Source organism: Aptenodytes forsteri, unplaced genomic scaffold (genome assembly GCF_000699145.1).
Source record: "Aptenodytes forsteri isolate BGI_AS27 unplaced genomic scaffold, ASM69914v1 Scaffold92, whole genome shotgun sequence".
In the NCBI taxonomy this organism is placed as follows: Eukaryota; Metazoa; Chordata; class Aves; order Sphenisciformes; family Spheniscidae; genus Aptenodytes; species Aptenodytes forsteri.
Genome location: NW_008794581.1, coordinates 6,040,834 through 6,048,762, shown reverse-complemented (window position 1 = coordinate 6,048,762; position 7,929 = coordinate 6,040,834).

Genomic DNA, 7,929 nt, shown 5'->3' with positions numbered 1-7,929 from the left:
AGTCAGTCATGAAGGTAGTGAACTACATGGAAATTCAAACAGCACTTAGAAAAGGGAGGATCTTTTAAAGCTCTGGGACCATTCCTTACAAGTGTTTTTGAAGAGGACAGAGTGCCCTCAGTGTTTTTTTCTTCCCCAGAAATACATGACAGCATCTACACACAACGGATTATTCACCAAATTTAGTGGGCTCAGCGTGGTGCATACTTTCCGTGTGGTTCGAGTGCTATAAAATACTCCACAGAGAAACACTGCTGACAAATAACTAACAGGCAAAGAACAAGTACATAGGGGAGCAACAATGCAACTACACACAAATCCCACAGTGGTTGTAAATTTTTTCCCAAGGAGTAAAAGAAAAGCAAGATCCACCCTGGGATGAAATAGCCAGCTGAGGGTACTTCAAAAGTATTCTGTTTTTTCCTGTATGAGTTATCACTGCACAAAAAAACATTAAAAAAATCAGATTGTGCTTCCCACTTATATTCTGTGTTTTACTCTGGTACTCACCTTTTCAGGGAGTTTTTTTAAAGGTAAATCTGTTATATCACACTCAACAATATAGTATGTAAACTGTGATGCAGGTCCGACTGCACCTGAATAACAGCTGCTGAAGTATACCCAGCTTCTTGCGTGGAAAGCCAAGTCCCGCTGTTTCTGATGGAATCTTCCCCTAACTGCCAAAACCTTTTCAAGAGCAATTTCTCCAAGACCTGAATCAGTGCCCATTGAAAGCAAAGGCAAAGATTCCTATTGATGGCAGCCGGCCCAAGTAAGCCAGAAGTCTAGGCTGCCCTTGCCAGAAAATTTTGTTTATGTGCATTTCGATGACCTCTAAAGCGTCTCTTTTTGTAGTTGTCTTTCTTATGGATCTTACTCCTCAGTGAAATTTTTCCAGGATAAAGCGGGGTTGCTGTCTTTCTATCCCTGATTCAACACAGAAGATCATTTTATCAGATTAATTTTTAAGAGACGCACTTTATTCAAGGTGCACTGGGAAGCATATGCAATGTTAAAACAGTCTGCCGTCCAATGGCCTGATTTTCCCTGTATAAACACATGGGATGAAGGTAAAAGACTCAGTCATGTGCTAAAGAAAACTGTGCGGTGCCCTCACAATAAAACCATAGAAGCCTGGTTTTTAACATGTTTACCCAATGGTTGAAATTTACTTGCAGTTTGGCCTCAGAGGTAAGTATAGACATTCCAGTGCAGATGGGGATTGAGGGCAGACTTCACTGTGGAAAGAAGTGGGACGGTCTTGTAAGCTCCCAGGGAAGGCGTGGGAGCCTGTGGTCACTTCATACTCCTTTGATGCCACTAAGTGGCAATTTATTACCAAGGTGCAAATCAGGTGAACAAACCTGTCTGAAAGGGGCTCATTGGGGCATCTGAGTTATCTACGAAAACAGACAGGAAAGGAATGAAAAACTGTGCGCCTTTAGGTAGCGGTTTATTTCTGGAGGAGCTCTAGCCCATCATTTATTGCAATTGCTATGAAAGGGTAGCTGGCTGCCTGCAGAAAATAAGTGCTGTCTGTGATATAAACAAGTGCACTCAGAGTGCAAAGACCGTCATCTTCTGTTTTTCTTTAACTAAACTTGTTTTCTTCTGTTGGAGTGGAGCAGGAACAGTATATGCAGTTGCAAATCACTGTTTTCATAGACCAATATTGTTTTAGGCCAGACTTCAGTTAGTTTAAAAAAAATCCAACCTCCCCCATCAGCATTAAGAATAGCAAATTTTGTTACACCTTGGATATCCCAAAAAATTATTCAGAGAAGAAATCACAACTAGCTGGAGTTTGGCGATCAGAGGTTACCCTGAACTTCTTACTCCTTTGGTGTACGACGTATCAAGAGGAGAGACAAGATAACACTTAAACCTGAACCACCACTGTAGAAGTAGTTAGCGAGTTGGTGGCACCATAAAGAAATGTGAAGTGATTTCAAGGGCTGAATAAATCTAGTCTCAGGAAGAAGACAGCAGTTTCCCGGGCAAGAGTAAACTGCTTATGGTAACTTTCACAGAGGCAGGATATGATCTTTTGCCCATTGTTGTCAATCTGGCTGCACCCTAAATAGCAGCTGCATTTCCATAACAGAGGACTTTAGTTATGCAAATCCTCCCTCTCAAACCGAAGGACTGCAGACAGGATAGGTGAGATTCAGTCTTCCCTTAATAAAGAGTGCTGCGCTTCTATAGGAGAAGAGATGATGAGTGAACATGAGTTCTCCCAAATCCCAAACCCTCAATGCCAGCACAAAGCATTAGCGGGAACCATCTTCACCGCCTCTGCCACCCTGTACCAGCCCAGACCGCTTGAACTCTTACGCTGGAAGGTGGCGGGATGTCCCTGAGTTTGCTTACACTAACTTGGTATCCTGACCCTGGCTCTTATTACACATCTGTATGCAAAAAACTAGAAATTCACTGAGGAGATATATATTAAAAAAACCAGTTTCAATGCAAAACAGCCTCCCCTCTCTTCCCATGACCGGCCTGTAATTTGAATGCCCTGTGGTAATTTTGTAATACAATCTCCTTTTGCTCTAAGAGATGAAGCCAGCTGGGCAGTGGGGACAACGTCTCTGGTGTGGCATTTAGTATCTAGCCTGGAACTCAATGTGTAGGCATTTCTCCTCCCCTCATATTGCAGCTGAATGACTTTGCTGTGTTGATTTGAAATGACCTGACTAATCTCAACTTCCTCTACCAGTTTAATGAAATGTCAGAAGTGAACAAGGTCCACGGAATTGAGAAAAGACCATTCAAACAATGATGAAAAGAAACACATGGACAGCAGTTTTTAAACAGTCTTTGGGCTATTGGAAATAATTCAATATTGCAGCTTTAGCCAAGCTGCAATATAAACATACTAAGAAGGGACCAAAAAATGTTTTATATAAAGCCGCATTTTTCATCTGGACTGTTTGACCTACTTCAGGATTACAAAAAGGAGGTATATGGGAAAAGCCACAGGTAGGTAAATTTGAAAAAAGAAAGAGACCCTTCCTGCCCCACTCAGATCAGTTAGTGTTTGGAAATACAAACCACAGAGCAACAGTTACGTAGCACTTGTTCCACCATTTGAAATTACAGGAGTGAGAGGTAGAGACGATCTGGCAAGTTGAGTCCAGCTCCTTTCCAAGAAAAGTTTAATGGTGTTCTCAACTGCAGAAGAAATTAAATATGCTGATCGTGACTCCAACCTCACAGAATACCAACTCAGAGGGAAAAGCTTCCATCAAGCACGGTACAATGAGCTAAAACAAATATATCAGTGCTTTGTATATCATTAATATTTTACTTCCTATTAGGCAGTTTCCAAGAACTCTGCTAAAACAGCATTTTCATTACCGAAGGCAGCCCCCAAATTTCATTAACTGCCCACAGAAATGAATTTCTGCTTCCGACTGAAGGTAAGAGGGACACTGTTTTGCTGGTACAGCTGGTACCAGCTATTACCAGGCACTAATCCTTTTCCCATTATTATTTTTCCTCAGGTGCCTTCATATCCATTATAATCATGACAGATGTTTAGTGCAGCTGTCCTCTGGAGCAAAACATCCTGAAAGGCAAAAATATGCTTTCCAGAGGCTACCATATCTCTCACTTCCCTTACTACCATTTCGCTGCAGAACATGGCCATTGCAGCATCAGTCTGGCTGTATGTACACAGGAGTCTCTGGGAATTCCCAGAATGCAGACTGTATATCAAAGATTTGACTGTCTCAGTTACTCTAGGAAGTCTCTCCTCCTTCCCACAGCAGCTCCAGCATTCAGTTATACTGTTGCTGCCTCTCAGCTTTCTGCTATTATGCCATGCTGGAGGGACATTCACGGACATGGGACACAAGGGAGTTTTAAGCAACCTTAGGGCTGACTGCACATTCTTGCACGTTAATTAACATTTGCCCAAAGTCCAGCACTCAAAGTTAGGAGATGCCAGGTCTGAGCAATGATAGGGAACCAATTGCTCTTGCAACCTTCGTACTCTCAAGCTGATAGCCTATGGAAAAAAGTTACGTGATCATGTAATCAAAAGCCAACTGTTGTGCAGAAACCTGGTGAAGAAGGGGGCAGTCTGGAGGTGGGGCGGGCAAACTCTCAATCTGACAAAGTGTTCAGCATTGCAACCAAATGCCATTATCTTTACGTATTTTTTGTATGTGGAGTTCAAAAGGCTGAACTTCAAAGAAAAAAGGAAAGTTACATAAAATGTCTTCCCTGAGCCCCTCTGTTTAAATGATGCAACGTTTGAATTCCAAATGCTCGTTTTTGCTGTGCATATCATTTGAGCTACAGGATTTAATACATTAACATTACATTATTAATCCAGACAGAACAGGAAAAATTGATTTGTAAGAACAGATGCGGCTGTGAGTGACTGGGAGAGCAAGGGGAAACTGAGGGTAGAAAGGGTCTGCAGAGGGACGTGGGCAGGCTGGATTGATGGGCCGAGGCCAACTGTATGAGGTTCAACAAGACCAAGTGCCGGGTCCTGCACTTCGGCCACAACAACCCCATGCAGCGCTACAGGCTTGGGGAAGAGTGGCTGGAAAGCTGCCCAGCAGAGAAGGACCTGGGGGTGTTGGTTGACAGCCGGCTGAACATGAGCCGGCAGTGTGCCCAGGTGGCCAAGAAGGCCAATGGCATCCTGGCCTGTATCAGAAACAGTGTGGCCAGCAGGAGTAGGGAAGTGATCGTGCCCCTGTACTCGGCACTGGTGAGGCCGTACCTCGAATACTGTGTTCAGTTTTGGGCCCCTCACTACAAGAAGGACGTCGAGGTGCTGGAGCGTGTCCAGAGAAGGGCAACGAGGCTGGTGAGGGGTCTGGAGCACAAGTCTTATGAGGAGCGGCTGAGGGAACTGGGACTGTTTAGCCTGGAGAAAAGGAGGCTGAGGGGAGACCTCATCGCTCTCTACAACTCCCTGAAAGGAGGTTGTAGCGAGGTGGGTGTCGGTCTCTTCTCCCAAGTAACAAGCGATAGGACGAGAGGAAATGGCCTCAAGTTGTGCCGGGGGAGGTTTAGATTGGATGTGAGGAAAAATTTCTTTACTGAAAGAGTGGTTAAACATTGGACCAGGCTGCCCAGGGAAGTGGTGGAGTCCCCATCCCTGGAGGTATTTAAAAGACGAGTAGATGAGGCGCTTAGGGACATGGTTTCGTGGGCATGGTGGTGTTGGGTCGATGGTTGGGCTCGATGATCTTAGAGGGCTCTTCCAACCTCAATGATTCTATGATTCTATGAGAGCTAATAAGCACAGGAGAGATTTTGAAGCCTGCTAGAAACTGAAAGGAAGAATCTGGGACACAGTAACATTAAGAAACTGGAACAGATGATGCTAGGCCATTACAGAGAAGGCAACGAGGTCAGTACAAGCATGGATATGGAGAAGGTAATTCTTTCTCTCGTCATGGCCCCATCATCTGTCCTTGTCCTTAGAAAGTAGTACTTCTGTTCATCACAAAGCTCCCACTGAAAAACTAATCCTTTGGTCTCGGTGCTCAGACTGTGTATAATCACCCACAGACATGTCCACACCTTCACCACGCAGGCATGTCCACAACGGCTCTTGGAGCTTCCTGGGAATTTCCCTCGCTACTGATGCTTTGGCAATGTCTAAGGGTCATGCTGGGTTAATGCCTTATATATCTTGAGATCTGGATTTTAGCTTGATGGTATCAGCACAGATTACAGCTGCTTATGCTCCACATAATATGGAGGGCTGGACTTTCAGAGTACAATGAGGTAGGGATGGTGCCAAACAAAGAGCCTGGAACTGCTATGAAGAAAACCTTAGACTCTTACTCAATGCCCAGAGTTGACAGCATTTCACCTCACAGCTTACTCCAGCAAAGCTCAAATGTAAAGACAGAATTCAATATTTCCAGCAGAATTTTTTTTTTCCTATGAGAAGGTAATAAATGACATTTCACAATACACCATCGGGTCCATGTATTACTACTTCTGCTCCACTAAATCACATGATGATTTGCTGGAACAGAGAACATAAGGAATTGGAATTAGCTGGCCATCACTACAGGTCACATGAGCAAGCAAGATAAAGTGTGCATTTGTGGAGAACTACATTTTGTGCTTGCATGAAAAGAGACACTGCAATCTACTTCTGGTCTTTTAGACCGTTTAAGTTGCCATTACATTTTAAAACATTACTTAACTTAGGATGTTGACAAAGAAAAAGACCCCTGAAAATGCCACTCTACATACACAGTCCTAACTTGCTTCTGACACTTGTGAACATCTCAACTGCATGTAGTAAAATAAAAAAATACTTTCTCATAAGAAAATGTACTTCAGGTGATGCCAGTGTAATGAAATATTTGTTACCACTTTAATACTTACCAATTTATAATTCAAATCAAAGCTGTTGAAGGCCTATATAAATAAACAGTGCAGCAAGAACCTATCTCTGTAACCCAGAGCTAAAACAGGCTTTTAGAAAGGTATGGAATAATTTCCTTCTAAATATTAACTCAGATCATTGTACATTGCACAACTGGAAAAGAGACAAACAGAAGATGCAATTAAGACACTTCACTGTGAACTCTGCCTTACTTGGGAATTTCTGTTGAACTCCTAGATCGTGACAGAATTTAATTCTGCTAAAATCAATGGGCATTTTACTATCTGCTTCAATGGGAAGGATTTAACTCATGGATTCATATCCAGATGGAACATGGAAAGACCTAATCAAATTGAAGTACCTGCACTCATCAGGGTTTGTACCTAAATTAAGCACTGAATATATAATAAATAAGTACAAGAGCTTAATGTGAATGAGCCAATGATGCTTGAAATCCTGCATCTTTTGTCCTTTCCTTTTGGTGTTCAAGTACTTCTGTATCAAGTAACTGTGGAGGGTTTAGCAACATACTACAGTTGTGGAACTGTAAGTTTGTAAAATTTGTTGGAAAGAAGAGGAAGTTTGTTGGAAAGTTAAAAAAAAAAACAAAAAACCAACCAGGTTTAATTGGTGAAATACACTGCTGAAAACACTGAGGGAATGCAGCCATCAAGTTACATGCAATGTATTCAAAGTAGTATTTTATGGGAGAGGTCAGACCCAGTCCCTAAAAAGCAGATGTGTAGGCCAGTGCTAATGGTGTCAGCACTGCAAGATATGCTCATTGTCAGGCAGTGAAAAGGGTGAAAAGGTACGCCCTAGAGAATAAGGAAACCAAGCAGTGGAAGATAAGAGTATACACAGGGAAAATGACCAGGATGGGGCAAATACTTCTCTCTAATACAGAACAGATGATGGATGTATTCGCCAATTCTGATTTAAAGGCACAAAAAGTTTCACAAGAAAAAAAAAAGAGATAATATGAAATAATTATTCTATTATGCAGATAATATTCCAAACCCATATGATCTTGTATTTCATACAAATAAAAGGACATTTATGCAAGTCAGTGTCCTTTACAGAGTTTAAGGAGCCTAACTCAAACAAATGGATTTAGATCATTGCTACAAAAATTCACATCATTTCCCAGAGAAGCATGGTAATTATCTAGGTTATGCTTTTAATTGTCTTTCTGATGAAAATATGAACTCTTACCCTGCAATGTAATTATCTTTCCCAACTCAATTCCTACTTCACAAGTATTGCATCACTCCAACTTTTTTCCTCTTTTACTTACTTTGGAATTTAGCATTGCTCAGAAACCTCTTTCAATTATTCTACATTTGTTGATTATTTTAATACACTGAAATTCTGTACAAAGAGGAGTTTTTACTCTCTCTCCAACCACAAAACATGACTTTCCACTAGTGTCTGGCAATTTAATTATTGCATGTTTTGGGTTACGACTCAGACTCAGAGGGTAGGTGAAGGAAGGTGTCTGTGTGCTTACGCATGTACACCCTCTTAGTTAGTAAACAAGAAGTTAAAAAAAAAAA